Source organism: Theropithecus gelada, chromosome 5, assembly GCF_003255815.1.
Source record: "Theropithecus gelada isolate Dixy chromosome 5, Tgel_1.0, whole genome shotgun sequence".
In the NCBI taxonomy this organism is placed as follows: Eukaryota; Metazoa; Chordata; class Mammalia; order Primates; family Cercopithecidae; genus Theropithecus; species Theropithecus gelada.
In genome coordinates this window covers 104,736,173-104,756,290 of record NC_037672.1, presented here as the reverse complement: position 1 = coordinate 104,756,290, position 20,118 = coordinate 104,736,173, and the positions used below count along the sequence as shown (strand labels likewise).

General features: G+C 37.9%; 1 pseudogene; it reads left to right on the top strand.

Annotated features, from left to right (window-relative positions):
- The first annotated feature begins 3,791 nt into the window (after positions 1 to 3,791).
- Positions 3,792 to 4,357, top strand: LOC112624767 (annotated as a pseudogene).
- The last annotated feature ends 15,761 nt before the right edge of the window (positions 4,358 to 20,118 follow it).

The following is a 20,118-nucleotide window of genomic DNA, read 5'->3' as shown; positions in this document are numbered from 1 at the left end:
TTTATTTGGCCTATTGAGTGGATATCAGGAAACAGGTAACCTGGAAAGAGAGATGACTATTGGAATGTAACTTCCCTTTCATCCAGAGGAGCCCCTTCACAGTGGGGACTGTCCCACCCCTGACCAGCGGTGCTGAGGGCTCAGTAATGAGCTCGGAATGTGAACCCAGAATAGGGAAAGCAAACATCTCTAGATGCAAATATGACCTGAAGTGAATCAGATTAAATCTCTGGTGAACTCTTGTAAACAGAATTTCACTTCTAGAGGACTGTCAGCATGCTCAGCAGAGTACAAAGTTATCTATTCCATGTGCACGGTAATTTAGCTAGTAAGCAGCAGGAGAAATGGTAATAGGTACACAGATTTGTAATAACTGGTAATGAGGTAGACACAGCAGGTAATCTCAGCATAGAATAACTTGGCAGAGGAGATGGGAAGGGCAGATTCACACATCGTTGCGATGAGGCTACGGTTTAATCTGGGGAGTGAAGGGCAAGCGGCGGCATCGGTGCTGTTGGCTCTGAGCACTGTGCAGACTAGCTTCACATCCAGTGCTGCAGCCTGTGGCCACTCATCTGTCTTCCCAGCAGACGACAACTGTCCCAGCCTCACGACTCCTCGAAACAACCACTGTTGCTGTTTTTCGTCTGTTTTCGTCACTTTGACATTATGTCAGTAATGTGTTCTGTCCATAAATGGTGGTGAATTTAGAAAACAAAACCGAAAGCAGCTCAGTAGCTGTCAGTGAAGATCTTCATGTGTCCAGGCATTCAGGGACCCCAAAGATAGCGTTTGCATGTTGTGCTCACTGCAGACTTTGGCAGTTATAATCTTGGAGGCATTCTTGTCCTCATTTTATGAGCAACAGTAAAAGATTACCTTTATGGTAGACAGGATTGTTAATTCCAGGAAGATTCATGCCCTACTACCATGACTCCTAATGTTTTTAATTCTACAAAGCCTTTCTGCAGTTTCCGTCACCTTCTTGTTTTCCCTGACTGCTTCCTTATTGTGGTGTTTTACTGGGTCATGATAAGGTATCAGACAACCAACATGTAGGAACAAGTAAAGAGAATCCTAATGTTTTAATATTTTGAAGGAGGATGTGATCCATATGATTACATTTTGTTTGGGTTGGGTTTCTCAGACCTCCTTTGACCTGTAACCAATAAATTCTTCAGCAGTGTTTACAATTCTGCCCCTCTGCACCCAAATGGTTTTTGTGCGTGTGTGTGTGCATACGTGTGTGTGCACACACACACACACCTGCACGCACACATGTGCATATGCATAAATATATGCTTTGTTCTTGTAGTGTATAATAGGTCTGTAGCATACAAGCTGTTAACTCATTTTATGGAAGTTCTGTGGAAATGCTAATGTATACTAGCAATTGTGATCAACACAGCTGTTAATCATCAATGTTTCGCGATCTCCAAAAAAGCCGAGAAACCTGAGAACAGTCGCTGATTCTAACAATTGACAACACGGCCATTGGTAGGAGTCTGACGTGATTGTTTGAGACACTTTTGAATCTTCTCCATTTATTCTTTTGCTATATATATCAATCATGGAATCTGAAATTATTAAAATTAGAAACAGGTACCTCTAATGGTAGGAAAACAACTCAAATCCCCAGGACACAAATAAGAGAGTGAAAACATGAGATAGAAAATGAGCGATTTATTCCATTCCCTGAGCAATATAATAGCAAACTGAAAGGGAAGGGTTATGCTTTCTGTAAACATTACCTGGGGATGAATAGTTTCATGGTTTACAGTTTTTTCAGAGGCACATTTGTGCAACTAAGCATCCTTCCTTCTCCTTAGGCTCCATCTGCACTCAGGGACATATATGACCAGTGATTGGTGAATGAAGGTGTGAGGTGGTGGCCATATATGCCTTTTCTCTAAGTGTACAGCACTTGGGGAAAACCATAATAAATCTGTGCTTTTGTGGGATGTACTGTTAGGCAAACGAGGTAGAAGGAGAAGAAAATAGACTCACTGCTCCTTTATAGTGTTATAGGACAGAGATGGAGTGGATGGGGAATCCTGGATAATTAAGAGAGATATATCAGCATCAGAAAATATATCCATGTTTCTGGGATTTGCTGCTTTCACCACAAGTTGGGAGGCCTTGAGTTCAAATTTTGATTCTCAGCTCTTGATGTCCTTAGTCAACTGTCCTAAATATATCTGAGAAGGCCCGTTAGTTTGTGTATGGAGAGGGTAAGCTGGTGGCAGGTAGAAAAATGGGCAAATATGAAGTTAGAATTGCATCATCGTAATAATACGCTTTAATTTGTTGGTATCTGTTTGATCAAAGTTCCCAATATAAAATATGCTTAAAATGCTGTTTTCTAGTATCCATATTAGTTTGTGTATATTATGTTATTTTTCAGTAGCCTCAGCTGATAATGTCTGGTTGGTACACACCACTGTTGCCCTACTGGTGGTGAAAATATTTCAGTAATTATAAAGAGCTTCTGCTCCAACTCCTTGAGTAGCTCCTTGCTGACCCAACCATTCCAGCTCAACCAGCTCAGACATCCTCCATAGGACCCCCAGCCCTTCTCTGTTCTTCATTCCACCATTAAATTGCTAACACCTAGCAAAGCAAGGCCCTCCAGAGCCCTTGTTACAAGAGGGGACTCTATTTAACTTGGTTGGTATCTGTGCCCTGCCAGTTACTAAATGTTTTGAATATCACACTTAAATGAAATAAGAAAGTGTGTGCACAGGCACTTGTGCGCACACGCACACACACACCCTCCTGAACTTAAATTTAAAAAGCATATTCGTTAAGGGTTGAGCATTGTGCTTCAATACTCTTTCTTTGAAGGAACTTACTGTATTTTTTTGTAATCAATAACTCTTCTACATTTTTAGTATTTTTTGATATTAACATTCTACCTTAAGTTGGACATTTCTTCACGAAGCAGCTCAAAATATTTGAGTAGCAGTTTTTTTTAATGATTCAAGGATTTATTGGTCATACATGCAAAACATACTGCTAATTGCATTAGCAAAAGATCAATGTAAAAACACTCCACAATTCTGCAACTGTCAACTTAAAAATTTTGGTTCTAGTAGTTCAAAGGTCCAATGTTGTATTCTTGCCAGTGAGTTAAGTTGTACAGAAGATCGTCAACACCAGCACAGTTTACAGAACCTCACAGACCCAAAGGAACATCATTAGACTAAGTAACTACAGGAGGCATGTGTGCACATGGGTGAAGTAAAGAGGGTCAGTATTGATCAAGTGACAGTGTGGGTAATCTGACAAGTCAGTGATGTTAAGAAGGTTCATAGTTTAAGAAATATCTAAAATATTTTAAAAACCATAAAACTGCAACACATGATTTTTACACCTAGTTACTAGAAAACTAAGGAAAGCACTTAATAGTTTTGAATAAAGTAACATGGAAAGCACTTTTACTAATCTACAAAAAAACCTTCTAATGCATTATGAGAAATAGTTTATAATACAAGAAGGCATATTGCTCAGTAAGAAGAGGTTCTATAAGAAAAGCACTTACTAAGAGACTAAGAGAACAACCACTTTAAAGATGAATTAAATGCCCAATTCGGGGAGGGATGACTGGTGTAAGAAAAAGGAAAAGCTTAAGAAAACACTTCCTGATAATACCAACCTTTCTTTCATCATCCACTGCATTTGACAGAAATTAATGTTTTAGAGTTTTTACCTTTGACACTTTTATTCCTTATACCCACCGCTTCTGGTCTCAGAGCCCTGCCACTGCCCCTGCGGCCGAGCGAGTGGCTCAGATGCAGGCCATCAGGGGTGTGGTGGTGGGAGACTGTAGGTGAAAGTTGCCTACTGATCAGTTACACAACCAATGCATTTCCTGGAGAATATATCCCTACTGTCTTTGACAATTATTCTGCCAATGTTACGGTAGATGGAAAACCAGTGAATCTGGGCTTATGGGATACAGCTGCTCAAGAAGATTATGACAGATCATGCCCCCTATCCTATCCTCAAACAGATGTGTTCTTAATTTGCTTTTCCCTTGTGAGTCCTGCATCATTTGAAAATGTCCGTGCAAAGTGGTATCCTGAAGTGCGGCACCACCGTCCCAACACTCCCATCATCCTAGTGGGAACTAAACTTGAACTTAGGGATGATAAAGACACGATCGAGAAACTGAAGAAGCTGACTCCCATCACCTATCTGTAGGGTCTAGCTATAGCTAAGGAGACTGGTGCTGTAAAATACCTGGAGTGCTCGGCGCTCACACAGTGAGGCCTCAACAGTGTTAGATGAAGAGATTCAAGCAGTCCTCTGCCCACCTCCCGTGAAGAAGAGGAAGAGAAAATGCTTGCTGTTGTAAATGTCTGAGCCCCTTGTTCTTGGTCCTGTCCCTTTGAATCTTGTACACTTTGCTTTAAAAAAGGTGGAGCCTGCACACTCAATGCCAATTTTTTGTTACAGATTAATTTCTCCATAAAACCATTTTGAACCAATTAGTAATTTTAAGGTTTTGTTTGTTCTAAATGTAAGAGTTCAGAGTCATATTATATTCAAATTTAGACCTAAAGTGACAAACTTTCTTAAAATCTTATTTTTCTTTTTCTTTTTCTTTTTTTTTTTTTTTGAGACGGAGTCTCGCTCTGTCGCCCAGGCTGGAGTGCAGTGGCCGGATCTCAGCTCACTGCAAGCTCCGCCTCCTGGGTTTACGCCATTCTCCTGCCTCAGCCTCCCAAGTAGCTGGGACTACAGGCGCCCACCACCTCACCCGGCTAGTTTTTTGTATTTTTTAGTAGAGACGGGGTTTCACTGTGTTAGCCAGGATGGTCTCGATCTCCTGACCTCGTGATCCGCCCTTCTCGGCCTCCCAAAGTGCTGGGATTACAGGCTTGAGCCACGGCGCCCGGCCCAAAATCTTATTTTTCAAAAGCCATATTCTTGCTCAGATTAAGAGTTGCCAAAATACCTTCTGAACTACACTGCATTGTTGTGCCAAGAACACCGAGTATTAAACTGTGTAAAGACCTTCGTCTTTCAGAAGACTGTAGCTTCTGTAGTTACGAGATGCAGACACTTGCTAAGTAGTTTTCAGATGTGTAAAGCAGAACAGCCTCCTGAATGAAGCGTTGCCATTTAACTCACCAGTGATTTATCAGCCCATGTTCATGACGTAACATTGTGCCATAATGGAATGGGTGTAACATCTCAGCTCTTTGGATAAGTCTTTTTGATTTCATAGTGAATTTTCTAAAAATTGGTTGACCAGCTTTTGCTGAGATTTTGAACAGAACTCATGTGTCTCCTCTAATGAAGTATTCTGTTTAGTTGTGGGTATGCTGGGTGGGGTGTGTGTGATCAAAGGACAAAGACAGTATTTTGATAATATTTGAGTAGCAGTTTCTGTACACGTGATCTCTATACAAGGTAGTAACTGCAAGATGTTCTTATTCACATTGTGGAGAACTTTTAGGTGCACATTGGCAAAGTGCTTGCAGGTTAAGAAATGAATCATGGTGGGTCGCTGGATTTTCTGATTATTTGCACTCTTAGTATAAACATGAAGTCATTGGCATTTATATGGGAAAAATAGTGCTATTAGCCCCAAAATATTTCAGGTTACATATTTTCTGTCACTGATTTCCCCTTCTCTCTATAGGAATTATAGAAAAACATTTACTATAAAGCCTTACTAAAGTAATTTTCAGGATCAATTACTCCACATGAATGTTAATTAAACCAACAAAACATGGTTTATGATTAAGGTGGCATCATGTTTTGATCGAATAATCATGTTCATTGAGATACAAATTAATATTGTGCATATGTATCTATTACCACAGATCTTATTTCTAGCTTACTAACGAGAACACATGAATGAATTCTGAAACTGTTAGCAGTAGTTAAGTTTACAAACTTAGAATCAGCAAGATCCAGGCTCAAATCCCAACTTCCCATAATATTCGCCAATGACTTATTTTTTCGAAGCCTCAGTTTCTCTTTTTGTGCAATGGTATTTATAAGAGTAACTATTTCACAAGGTTTCTATAGGGATTGGAAAAAGTGATGTATGAAAAATACTTAGTATACTGTATGTTAATTCTTATCATGTTTTATTTCCTTTCCCATTATGAAAAGCATTTTCAAAGGTGTATATTGTTTAGTTGTTTTCCACCAGAAAGTTTAAGGAACTTTCAGTTTGATTAATTGGCATTTTTGAAATCCCTTTCATTTGAACTATTTGGAGTATTTCTTTAGGAAAAATTTTCATAGGAGAAGAATGCAAAATAAATATTACTCTAGGCATGTAGTACTTTAACAAAACAGATAATTTTTATCTACCTCTGCTCCTGAATACAGTCTATTGGTGCAGAATGTGTGCCTCTTTAGATAAGAGGCAAACTTAGATAAGCGCTCTCCATGACTTATGCTAAGGAAGACAAGAGATAATTTGTGAACCTAAAAGGAATTGGACCTATCTCAAGTCTGTTCTTCAGACCTTAACATTTTTATTTTTTGAAATCTAAAGACAAGAAAGATATAGAACTAGAGGGGTAAACAGAAAGTCAAGGGTGTAAAGCCACATAGTGCCAGGACTTAAGCAGTCTTCCAGATAACAAATCAAATTTATCAGTTCACAGCTGCAGAGAATTTTGAATGTAGGTGCAAGTTTTCCAAGGCTTTATGTGATTTTTTTTTTTTTTGTCTTTACCACTCTCCACCACAGGATTAGGGTCTCATTTCATATCACCAAAGTTTTATAGTTGAACTCCTATGCCATTTACTTACAATGCTTTAATGACAAAACATACTATATCTTATATTAAAGTGATTTTTGGTTCTACTAGGCTATAGCTTCCTTGAGGACATGGATTATTCCTGATCCATTTTTGTATCTATTACAGAGTCTATCATTGTGCCTTCTAATATTTAAGCTGCTGATCAATGTGTTTCAATGAGTTGGAAATAATATCAATGAGTTATTTGAATTCAGGAAATACGTAGAGTTCATGGTACATTGCCTGGCATTGAGTAAATATTTCTCCTCATTGTAGCTTCTGTGATAGTTTTTGCTATGTGGGTGTATCAGTCCGTTTTCACACTGCTGATAAAGACATACCTGAAACTGGGAAAGAAAAGAGGTTTAATTGGACTTACAGTTCCACATGGCTGGAGAGGCCTCAGAATCATGGTGAGAGGAAAAAGGCGCCTCTTACATAGTGGTGGCAAGAGAAAAATGAGGAAGAAGCAAAAGTGGAAAGCCCTGATAAACCCATCAGATCTCATGAGACTTATTCACCATCATGAGCATTGCACAGGAAAGACTGGCCTCCATGATTCAATTGCTCAGTAAGAAGGGGTTTTATAAGAAAAGCACTTAACTAAGTTAGTGACCCTCCCCTGGATCCCTCCCACAACACATGGGAATTCTGGGAGCTACAATTCAAGTTGAGATTTGGGTGGGGACACAGCCAAACTCTATCAGGGGGTGTGCAGGTGAGTCCAGATATTCAAAAATAAATTTATATATATGGGGATAACAGTACCATAAATATACATTTATTAAGAATACAAGAATCTTGCATAACCTAAAATGATTTAGATTATTGAAGAAGAGGATCTTATGAATCTCATTCCTCTACAATATTTAAGTGTCAGCAGAGTACTATTAATAAAAAGTTATGCTCACTTAAACCCAAATGTTATTTTAAACCATTCACTGTGGAAAATAGAATACATTTCCAAGATTTCTTTTAATTATCAAAAGTATTCCAAAATCCTGCAGGGGAAGATATAAAATTGTTAGTGGGTCAGGGACTGGAAAATGTCTGTGTGCTTATATTTTGGCATCATCATCAACCATGGTAAAATAATCAGTATCTTAAATAAAGTGAGAAAAGGAAATGACAGCTGTCTGTGTCATTCTCATCACTAGGAGTCTTCTCAGCTGATCACCCTGCCTTCTACTTTACTTTTTCATCCCTAATAATTGTGGCTTACCAGCATGTTCTCTATTACATCCTTAGGTCCAACTCATGGGCTAAACTCATTCACAACTCACATCAGCTTTTCAGCTCTGTGTACTCCTTAGGAATCTCTCAGAATGCCTTTGCCTTGGCTTTCTCGTAGAACAATATTCCTTTGGAAGAAAAATCCTGGCTGGATCCCTGTTATCATCTAGTTCACTTTCATTTGATGAAATCCTAGATCCCTCTTTTAGGGAAGCATTCAACTGACTGAAGTTGAAATAGAGTAAATTTATCTGTATATGGTACATGTGAAATGGCTCTTATTCTGTGGCATCCTGAAAAGTAGTGGTGGCTTAGGTTGCTGTGTGTTTGAAACTAGCTCATCATGAAGGCAGGTGCCTGATGAAGAATAGAAGAACGCTTTTCAGTATAAACACATTTCTTTAGTGTTACATCAGTGAAACCAGGCTTGAGAGTAAGACGCCCTGGGTTCAAGTGCTGTAGATGCTGTGGATACCTTGCTCCGTTGCACCTGGGCCCACCTGAGCTTACCTGCAGCTGTGATGAACAGTTTCCTGCATGCTGATTCTCACCTCAAGTATGGTGGTTCTCCACTACTCACCTGAGGCTTTCACTAGAGCCTTGGGTGCTTACTCTGTGGCTCAGAAGTGCAGGGGAATTAAGGTCCCCAAGGGCAACCCTCTATACATGAGGAATGGGACATAGTGGATGGAAACACAGTCGTCCAATTCCTGAGTGGGATGATTCAGAGGCCTACTCCACAAGGTTTCTCGGAAGCTCCCCAGCAAGACTGAGCCCTAGCTGCCACACTAGTAGTCCATTCATTCATGTATCTTTATTATATTTTTTCTTCCTTATCTCACTTTCCCTGTTTTCTCACTCAGATTTCTGAGGGTCGCTTCTTAAAGAAGCTACCTGAACCCAAGTCTGTCTTGAGATTTGCTTTGAGAATAACTCAGACTAAGACATGATCCTAACTATACACTAACTAGTTTGAGACTTTGAGTAGGTTATTTGATTGTTCTAAGTTTCTTGACCTGTCAAATGAGACAATTGGACTAAATGGATAATTTTGAACGTTAAAATATAAAAATAGTTAAAAGTGATGAATACATTTTTAGGTAGTTTACAGGGTTTTATTGTTTGTTTGTTTGTATGACAGACATTTACTTGTTTGTAGATCACTGAGGCATATTCTTGACATCCTGGGTTTCCTTAGAGCATGATTTTAGAATAACTGCACTAGATGATTTTTAAGGCTCATGGAATTTTGGGATTCCAATAACGAATAAAGATCCTTGAGGAACTTTCTACCTCCACCCTAATCTCTTAGGCTATTTCCCAAACTCCAAACCCACAAACATCCAGCTTAGAATCTTTCATCCCCACACCATCTATGTGCCCATTACCAATTGGTTGTGCAAGTGTGCACACACACATGTGCACATACGTGCATGTATATTTCCATATTCCAAAAAACAAATAAGAAATATAATATCTTGGTTTGTGGCATTCTATCATTTCCCAGAAATTTTAGTATAAAGAATATAAATTCTGATGATATGCTGGGTGCTGATGGGGGCAAAAAAAGTTGACCTCATTTAAAAATTTGTTTTTACTCTATCATAAGGGTTTCAGACTTTTTTTTTCCTTCTATTTCATATAGAGAAACAATTTACGTAATATTTTCAGCTTGGATACAGACCATATGTATATGGAACTTATAAATGCAGTTATATACCACATAATGATGTCTCGGTCAACAATGGATTACCTACATGACAGGGATCCTGTAAGATTATAATACTGTGTTTTTACTGTACCTTTTCTGGTGTAGATACACAAGTACTTACTACTGTGTTACAGATGCCTGCAGTATTCAGTTCAGTAACATGCTATACAGGCTTGTAGCCTAGGGGCAGTACGCTATACCACATAGCCTAGGATTATGTAAGTACACTCTACGATGTTCACACATTGACAAAATCGCCTAATGACACATTTCTCAGAATGTATCCCCATTGTTAAACAATACATAATTATATTTTAGGGAGTCTGTGTGCTATAAAATTTTTTTTTCCAATTTCAAATCTTTGTTATTTATATAATTCTCAAAGGTTGTTTTCCTGCCTGCATCAAGGTATTTTGACTAGATTTTTAAAATGAAATTATTTGTCTTAGAAGTATCGATAGGCCTCTTTATTTCCTCCCTTTCCACACTTTTTGCCTGTGCTGGGATCTGAACTTTGATCAGCCTGTATTCCCCTGTTATTTTTCTCAGAATACATCAGTACATTCCATTGCCAATCTTTCTAGAGACACTTTCTCCTCATCTGGACCTTTGTTTAGCTTGTACAAATACACAGGAATAAAAATCATTTCTTGGCATTTTTACTTTCTGAAGGAATAGTTTTTATCTCATTTCTATTGTTCATCAAATCTTTGCCTTCATAATCACATGGTTTTTCTTTTTTTTCTTGAAGATAAATGGAACAGAGAATCAGATCCAAGAATTAAATTTGAAGAAGAGGTAGAATAACCTCTACCCAAGTTTCTGACAAATGTACATATCTAGGTAACATGTTTACAGGTTCTGTTAGGAAGGATTATTTCTCCTGAAGATTGTTCTTAGTGTTGTTAGTGCACCATTCCTTAGTGAACCTGAAAGTCAGTGAGAAGAAAATAATTTATATAACTGTCTCAACCCAGAACCAGAGTCCTGTATTTCCAGCAGTGGGGATGGTTGTAAATTCCTTTTACAAATTCTTTATTTATCCAGCAATTTTCTGCAGTGTTTCAATATTTTGAAACAGAGGACAGCCTAATGGCTATTTAACATAGAGAACACGTATTTTCCTTTCCTAGGTGGTTTTCTTTGAGCCATTCAGCTGTGCATATAGCCCTTTACACTGCTTTGTTTCTGAATGCCAAGTGGTGCATTCTACCACGTGACTTCATCTCAGTGTAATCCGACTCAAACCATGAAGGCTGAGGAATGTGTCTCTTATCCCCCGCACCTGAGTATGAGTTCCTACAAGACAAGAACTCATCTCTCAGAACTGAGCATTCCCCACACCTGAGTATAAGTTCCTACAAGGCAGGAGCTCATCTCTCAGAACTGAGCAGCACGTTGGGTGTGTGGTGGGCCCCTAATATGTGCTGGTTGAATGCATCACCAGATTACTAGAACATATGTTTCAGAAGTTGCTTTAGATGAGGCTTCATTAGGAACTTTCTGAATGTCTCAAGATATTGTGATTTGACTGCTTTTCAGGAACTTGGAGCAGCTTTTTGGTTGTTTCCAGTTCCATGCATCAATTATATGTCTGAAGTTTCTCTCCTACTGTGCGTGGCTTTGATGCCACCCCAAGCTTTGAGCTTTCTGTATTTCCTTGTCAGAATATAACACTTTATCTCATTCTTGGTCTGGCCTGTTCACCTCAGACACTGATGTGAAAAACAAAATCCTTTTCATTTACTTTCCCTCTGTCATGTTCATCCCCATGTTTAGCTGTGGTCATATCGAGTATCAGCCCACACCCTGCAGAAATGATCAAAGGTCCTGTGATAGCTGCCAGGACAGTGGTATACTCACCACAGACTAGTTTGGGGACATTCCAGGCAGGGGAACAACTATTTTCCCTCCTGTTTTAGTTCCAAGATCCTTCAGCAAATGAAGCCAGCATGTCTCTGCATTGTGTTTTATATTATTTCTGGGCAGGAATCACTATGATGTGTTATCCCTGTTAGCACCAATGTTCCTAACAGTTGGCCAGCATATAGCCATAGGTAGAGGAGTTGACAAGTTTCACATGTTTTTCTTCACTTTGCTTCTCCCTATTTTTCCCTTCTGTGGACTTCTCTCGGCACATTTCTTTCTAAATTGTTTTTGTTCTTTATTATCTCATCATGACATCTATCGAAAGATGTTGCCAGGTCAAGATCTTAGGGTGGTGGATAACCCCTAGAGCCTCCTTAGAGTCACATATTTAGTTAGGATCTGCTTTAGGGTATTAGGAATAGTGAGGTAGCCCCAGTAAAATTTCTACATTTGTTTTCTTCCTGTTTCACGAGTCACCTCCAGTTTGCCTTTACAGATGACAATGAGGTTGGACAGGGCCTTTCCCTTCTCATTAGCTATATTTTTAGATGGTGACAGATGACAACAATAAAAATAATTATCTGCTGCATGCTAAATCGGTGCCAGGCAATGTTCTTTGTCTTGTACATGGATATTTTGTTTAATTCCCACAGTGACTGTATGGATTAAGTGTTATTCACCTAATTTCTTCAGAGGCTTCTAATTGCTGTTCTTGTATGCTTACTAACCTGATATTTATGGCCTATTCCTGTCATAACATGTTGATTTTCTGAGCCTTAATAACTTTCTCCTCATTTTAAAAATATCACATTTATTATATACCCTATTGATTGATGGAGATGAAGAGGAGGATTATAACTATATTATTTCATTTTCCCATTCAATGATTTTGATGCTTCCTATAAATTCAAGGTGGCAAAGGGAAAGAAAGGTAAAATGCATGTGGAACCATTTCTCTTTTGTTTTCGCCTTTGTAAGGATACCATCCTTCCATAGTTTCTCCTTACTCCTGTTTTTCTCATCCATCTCATCCCAGCCCTAACCACAGCTTCACATCTCTCTCACCCCCTTTCCCAACTTGTCTTTCAAACCTGTGACTTACTGCTAATTCCCTTGGTTAGTTGATGAATACTCTCAGAAACAGAGCAGTGAAACAACTTGCCAAGTTTACAGAAATTAGAAATACACCAGAGAAATAAATGAGCATTGGAGCTTATCCTTCTTGAGGCCCAGCTCAAATCTTACTGCCTCTGTGGAATCTTCCCTGAGTCCCCCTCCACTTTCTCTAAAGGCAGAGTTATTCCCTCCTGCCTCTGTTATCTTGGGTCACTTTATATATCCCCCAGCACAACATTTATCTCAGGATATTATGACTGGAGGTTTATTTCTTTTCGCTGTTAGATCATGAGGCTCGTTACGGCAATCACTATGACACTTCTCCATGTATACCTTGGGTCTAGAATAGTGCTTGGCACATGGTAGATGCTGGATAAGAGTTTGTTCTGTGAAAACTACATCCATGCTCTACAGTTGGCTGCTATTGTATTCTTGTTTTCTGAGGTCCTGCTTCATACGGATCCTGTTGTTTAGTGGGTACTGATCAATAGAGTAGGGTACTCTTATTGACTCAGAAAAATATATAAGACAATGTGTGTCCTAATCCCAGAAGTTTTATAACAAAGATTCCAATTTTAAGTTCAAAGATTCCAATTTTAAGTTCAAAACCTTCAACCAAAACCAGGCCTAAATCATTCATGGAATCTCCTTTACAAATATCCTTTACAAAAACTATAAAATGAGTTTAAACATGAAGGCCAAATTTTAAGATGAAGAGTTTTGTATTTATGGCTGAGGTTTTCTCAAGGCAGTGAGAATTTTGTGCACACACACATGTATTTGCTGCTAGAGGTTATTTTATGTGGTTTTGTAGGCTTTCAATTTACATATAAAATATTACCAAATTGTTTACCTCCATGAATTTGTGACATAATTTCAGCTTGACCTGTGGTAACTTTCCCCATGTAGGTACAGAAGGAGACACACCTTTATCCCAGATTTTAACTCATAAACAGAAGTAAGTTACTAAAGGAGTCAGGAGAGAAGAAAAAGAGAAATGGCTTTGCTTCTAATAGAAGAAAGCAAGCAAACATTGATTTAATCAATTGATATACTTTTAAGTAAGAGAACAGATGTTTTCTGTTAGGTCCCTGGTGAAAATTCAGTAGGCGCCAGTGATACTTTAGGACCAGTGGCTTCTGATAAAAATTGAAAGGAAGGTCTGGGCTGTTCTTGCTAAATGGGCTTTTGCACAGCAGGCCTGTCACTGTGGTATGACTTTTCTCTTGAACGGGAGTTAGCACTCCCTTCCTTATGCATTCATGCTCACTTTCTCACTTCCCATTCACATTTACCTTGTATCCCTTAGAATAGGATGTTTTGCTTCTCTTATGTTATTTGAAAATATTAATTGGAAAGAATTATATTTTCTACCTATTTGGGTCCAGTTTTCTGGCCCAGCAGAAACACCTATAGTGTCTTCTGACCTTCCATGGGTTATAACATTTCTGAGCAGTTGAGCTTCAGAAGTGGGTGAGGTGTCTGTCTCCTGATGCTGTCTTCATAACCTACCCAACTCCCTGAGCTTTGCTATGGAAACATTAACCAGAACCCCACTCACTAAAACTTCAAAGGCTTCCTCTGAAGGTTTCTGAGTCTACATTCTCCAAAATGCCAGCTTTTCTTTTTCAGCTTCTTGAAAATCACTTGCAGTAATATGAGCCTTTTCCTTCTCATAAACACCCCAATTATGTTCATATTCTTGGAATTTTGTAGCTGAATATGATTTGTTCTTATGCTTCAAGTAATACCTTATCTTCATTGTCATTCTTTTTTCCTAATTAGCCACCCTCTCACCCATCACTTGACAAACAACTCTGTGAGACTCGAAACTCCTTATGATTGGGAAATGTCCTATATGATTTTAGGTCCTGGGCAGAGCGTGGCTCCTAGTATGTCAGGGGTGTCCAGCAAATGTTTGTTGAATGAAGCCAGATGTTTCTTTCATACTAACTTATTAAAACCCGTGTTTAGGCAGGCTACCTTAGTCCATCATAAACTTCCTACTGAAGACATCAAGATAGCTAGATAGTCAAAGAAATGTGTTCCTTGGTCATATTTACCATAATGAATTCTCCTCTTATTGACCATGCATTTTGCATTATCTGATCTATACATCCATTTGGTCTATACATCCACTTGCTTACAATTAGTCTGTATTGAGCAACAACAATAATAATATCTAGAGCTACACAATGATTATTCTTGCTGAATAAACTAGCCTTGAAAATTAATATAGCACTAGCATGCTAAGAAGGAATTTTACCATCTAGTAAGTCTATTCTATGGGAGATGAAATAAGTGACCACTTTCTGATATCTGCCCAGAAAAATTGGCACCTACTTGGAACAGTATTCTATTGCTTGACTAAATTAAGTGGAGGGATGACAAGGATACTATTGACACAAGGAAACTCTTCCATAGTTTCCTACCCAATGCATCTGTACTGGGTTTTTTCTGATTTTCACCCCTCAGTCTCATCCTTTATCCTGTCCTTCAAACTAAAACATCTGTGGTAGGAGCTGGTGAATGTTTCTGAAGCAGGAGTCCGAGGAATGCTTATTTGAATGGGGTTGACTTCTTGCCCTCCCCCAGGGGCAGAGGTGTTGATGGTTTCCATCAGTAATGACCTCATAGGAAAGCTGTGTGCATTGCAAATACCACCTCTACACCTGGCACAGATTCATGAAGAAGCTAGAGACTGAGTATAGGTGATCATCAAGACAGAATTAGTCTTTCTCCAATCTGGGCAATTTGTTGGCCCCAATCTGGAAGCACATTTGGAAAAATCATAGCAGAGTCTGTTTAAACTGTATCATCCCTCTGGAAACAGAGACACCTGATTTCCCAGGCTTTATTTAATATTTAATGTGCATAATTTGGAAATGTTAAAATAACTTTACTCCTTCTTAAAAATCTCACAGTTAGTTATTTATTATCTCTGCATGCATTACCTCATTAACCAACCCACATTTGGCAAACAACCGCTATGAGGTAAGTACTATGTGAGCAACAGAAATACAAGGGAGAGTAAAACCAGAATTGCCCCTGCCCTCGTGAAGCCTTTAGTCTATGAGAGAGATAGATCTCAATTAAATAATCACACAATTGTACAAATGGAGATAAATATGATGAAAGGAAAGAATGTTCTCAGAAAACATCTAGCAGAACAACTTTCATATAGTTTTGGGTCAAGGAAGGATTGTCTGAGCTACAACATTTAAAGGAAGAATGGAAGCTAACCAGATGAAGTGGGTAGAGAGCAGAACTTTCCAGGCATAGAGAGCAATATGGGCTATGAGACCCTGTTGCAGGAAGCAGCATGGAATATTCAAGAAGTGTGTAAACATGGTTCAGATGAATCTTGAAGGGTATGCAGGTGCAAACCATTGTTCAATCAAGTTTAGCCTAAAGCTGTTCCTTACATGTTTTAAGTGTGGCCTAAAGGATTTTCTGTACATTGTGAACTAGAACAAGTAGAGGTGTAAGCAGACCATAGCCTACACTTGTGACAATCATTGAGTTTCAGCCAATCAAATGTAGCCAATTGCTCAAACTGTGTTCAAATAAGGCAAACCCCAACCTGTAACCAATCCAGCTGTTTTTGTACCTCACTTCCATTTTCTGTACATCACTTTCCTATTTCTGTCCATAAATCTTCTTCCACCACATGGCTGCGCTGGAGTCTCTGAGCCTACTCTGGCTTGAAAGGCTCCCCGGTTTGTGAATCGTTCATTGCTCAATTAAACTCCTTTAAATATAATTCGGCCAAAGTTCTTATTTTATCACCATGCAGATATTTATTATCTTCCTATTTTTTTTGATAACCTGGTTGGTTTCAACTCCATTCCAGTGTCCCAGTAAAAAATCCAACTCCAAGTGGAGGGCAGAGAGACTTGATGAGCAGATGACTGTGACTGAACCTTTGCCTCTTTCTAGCACTGTGTATGTAGCAATAATAAAACCTGTCATAGAATGGGGAATACTAGGCAGAGAGGAAATGCAGCCAATTAGCTTATCTATTTTATTTCTATTGTTGGGGCTGGATCCTTAGAAGGAACAACTTCTCTACAAAGGGAACATCATATTCTTTCAGGCAAGAACAATTGTAGCTCATACCTTTTGTCCCAGTATAATATATAATATATATTATAAGTCCCTCCCTTTTGTTACAGTTAGTTACATTTTCTTTTGTGAGATTCTCAGTAAAAACAAAGACCAACAAATAAAAAACTCCTTCAAAAAATTGGTTGCAAAAAATGTATCTAAATCTTCACTCCTCCATGTATGAACACATTCTGTAATAAAACTTTGAAGCTCCTGTCATGATGAAGTGGAGTCTATTTTCCCACAGTTTGAATCTGGGCTGGCCTCATGACTTTCTTTAGCCAATAGAATGCTGTGGAAGTGACTGTACTGAGTTCTGAACCTAGACTTCCAATGACCTTGCATAGTTTTGCCCTTCTTTCTTGGAATCCTGCCCTGCATGATAACAAACTAGGCTGTTGTGATGGAGGATAAGGGACCATGTGGAGCAAAGCTGAATTGTCCTAACTATCTCCATGGACCAACCAATCAGGCTATCTCCCTGGCCTGCTAGTTGACTATAGATGCTTGTGCAAGCCAAGATCACTTAGTTGAGTCTGGCATAAATTGTACCAGCAGACTCATGAGCTGAATAAATCGTTCTTTTAAGTCACTAAACTATAGAATAATATTATGCAGAAAAATAATTCCTAGTGATTACTTATTTTTATTTTATTTAATAATTTATTAAGTTATTCACAAAGTATTTGAGTACTTTCTATATGCAAACTACTGTTTTAGGCTTTAATGGGATAAGTGAATAAATAGATGTAGTCACCATCTGCAAAGGAATGTGATAAAACTCCTAAGAGGAAGTGAACAAATGCAAAAGCAAGGTGAAGAGGTGCTAAATTTGGGCCAAGTTGCCAAATCAGTGCAATTTGAAATGTAGCTTTAAAATTTAAGTGTAGCTTTAAAATCCCCTAATTGATTGATTGATGGAAGACTAGCGTCTAGCAGGAAAAAACAAGATGGTGTGATCTGAGAGCAGGGGAAACTTCTTTGAAATCAGTTTCAAGTGATGTGGTCTGAGGGTCTTTACTGAAAGCAGTAGGCCATCTCAGCTATTCACTTTCTTCTACTGAGGATAGAAGTAAGACCTACCAATAGAATGCTGTCTTTTATTGTTATATAATTAGAAGCAAATATTGCACAGTACACATAAAATAATAATGCCTACAGAATTTTTAATACACTGAATATATTTTTGTAAAGGTCTCACCACTGTAAGTTTTATTCTGAGTTGATTCCAATACTAGTTCTAAGACTTTTTGCCTGAGCATATAGTCACTGATATGAAGAATTGACTCTAAGTTTCCAACAAATGCCAAATAGCTCAGTATTTCCAAACATAGTATTTCAAGAACTGTTTTCAAGAACTGGTATTTCAAGAACTGTTTTCAGTGACAAATGTTTGTTTCTAGAGCAATGTTGAACACATAATAGAGACTCAAAAATAATTATTAACTTGTATTAAACTAAAAACTTTCCATTTTGTTAGGAATGAAGGAATAAACAGTTGACTAATTTCTTGTTAGTTTTGCATTTCAGTAATCTCTTGCATAACCAAACGGTTAAAGGATAAAATATTCTGGCTTAATTAAATGGTCTGACTAGCAAAAGACTAACATTTATTGTGTATATTATGGATTTACTTAAAAATAATGAAAATTCAGTAATAATGCAAACACTAAGTAATAATTGAGTTTGTCTTTTTTATAGTTATCAAATTTCATTGCACAATATAGTAAGCACTATATAGTATTACTGAGATTTATGGATGTTTGAGTTCCATACGAATTTCTTACAAAAAGCTGTTACCTATAATATTATACCCATACAATCAGAAATCAAATTATAAGCAATTCTGAATTGGTCACTTTTATCTTACTGTTTTAAATATTAGTGCACTAGTGTTTAATGGTCAAAATGGGAAGCTAATGTGTAATGTAGACTGTCCCTTCCTGCATTGAAAAAATTTATTTTCTCCAGATGTGTAACAAGCCTTTTATATATTTTATTATTTTGTCTGTAACCATGTAGTCATGCATACCACAAATGTCAGGTGCTTTGAAAAGATTCATTTGGAATTAAAATAGTCTAACAGAGAGAGAGAGATCAAATATAACTTAGCAGAGAGAAAGTCAAGTCAAATTATACATATCCAGCTTAAAATTCAGCCAGAGCAAAGAGATTTCCAACATTACAGCATGGGTTTGCAAGAAAGGCATTTCAGTAAGATAGATTTTGTGAAGGCAGGAGATTAAGAAATTATGTTATTTTGTGTAGAACATTTATGATAAAAAATATGACTGTTGTACTTAGGTTAGTACATAGGATAAGGCTTCAGGAACTCTAGATTTTAAAAATGTACCAAGGTCATTATTATCTCTATTTTCAAGTTAAGGTAAATCAGAGACAGCTGGAAACTTTGTTCAGCCTGAGGAAATATTCAACTAACTAACCAAACAACTGCTCAGTGAACTATATTCCTAGGATGTTCAACATTGTTCATGTTCCTGGGTTGCTCTCAAAGTATAGCAGGTTAGTACAAAGCCAAAGGCCTTCAAGCACCGTCAGTGGCATTCACATTTAGCTGAATTTAAAGGTGTATATGACTGAGCCACTAAGTAGCTGTGTGTCTTTGAAGAATTTCTTTAGCCTCTCTGGGGCTCTAAAATGTGGCAACATTTTGATTTACAAAATTATAAATCTTTTTGGGTTCCACAAATCATCAAAGTCAAAACATGGCCTTTATTTTCTTTCAGACCAAGTATCCTTTTGAGACAACAAAGGAAATAACATGTAGCCAGGCTGTACAGTTATTCCACTTGTGAATATATCACCTAGCATGACCTTGAGGATAGGTAAGTCTTCCAAATATGGTTGTTGATTATTTGACATCTTGTGATGTATTTCTCTCAGCATTTAAAGAGCATTATCAGCCCTGGCCTCAGCCATCTAGAAGAGCTGATCTGGCTTTTGCTTTTCTTCAATGGTCACATAATCTATCTAGTTAGAACCCATACAGATTACTGTCACTGTTTACCGTCAGTGCTTTTAATTAGAGTTCTTTAATAGGTATTTTATTAGCTCACATAATGCGACTTTGCATTTTAGAAAATAAAAATGCCTAGGAAGCTTGGGGTATAATACTGGTAACATTATCATGACATGGAAAAAACTTTGTGCAGGACCCCTGTATGCTATAATAAGTTAACAGGGGAATAATAAAATGACAGCATTTAAGATATGAGGGTTTTTCACATGTTATCTAATCTGTTCTTTGACATAAGCCTGTAAGGTAGGTATGATTATCTCCATTTTACAGGG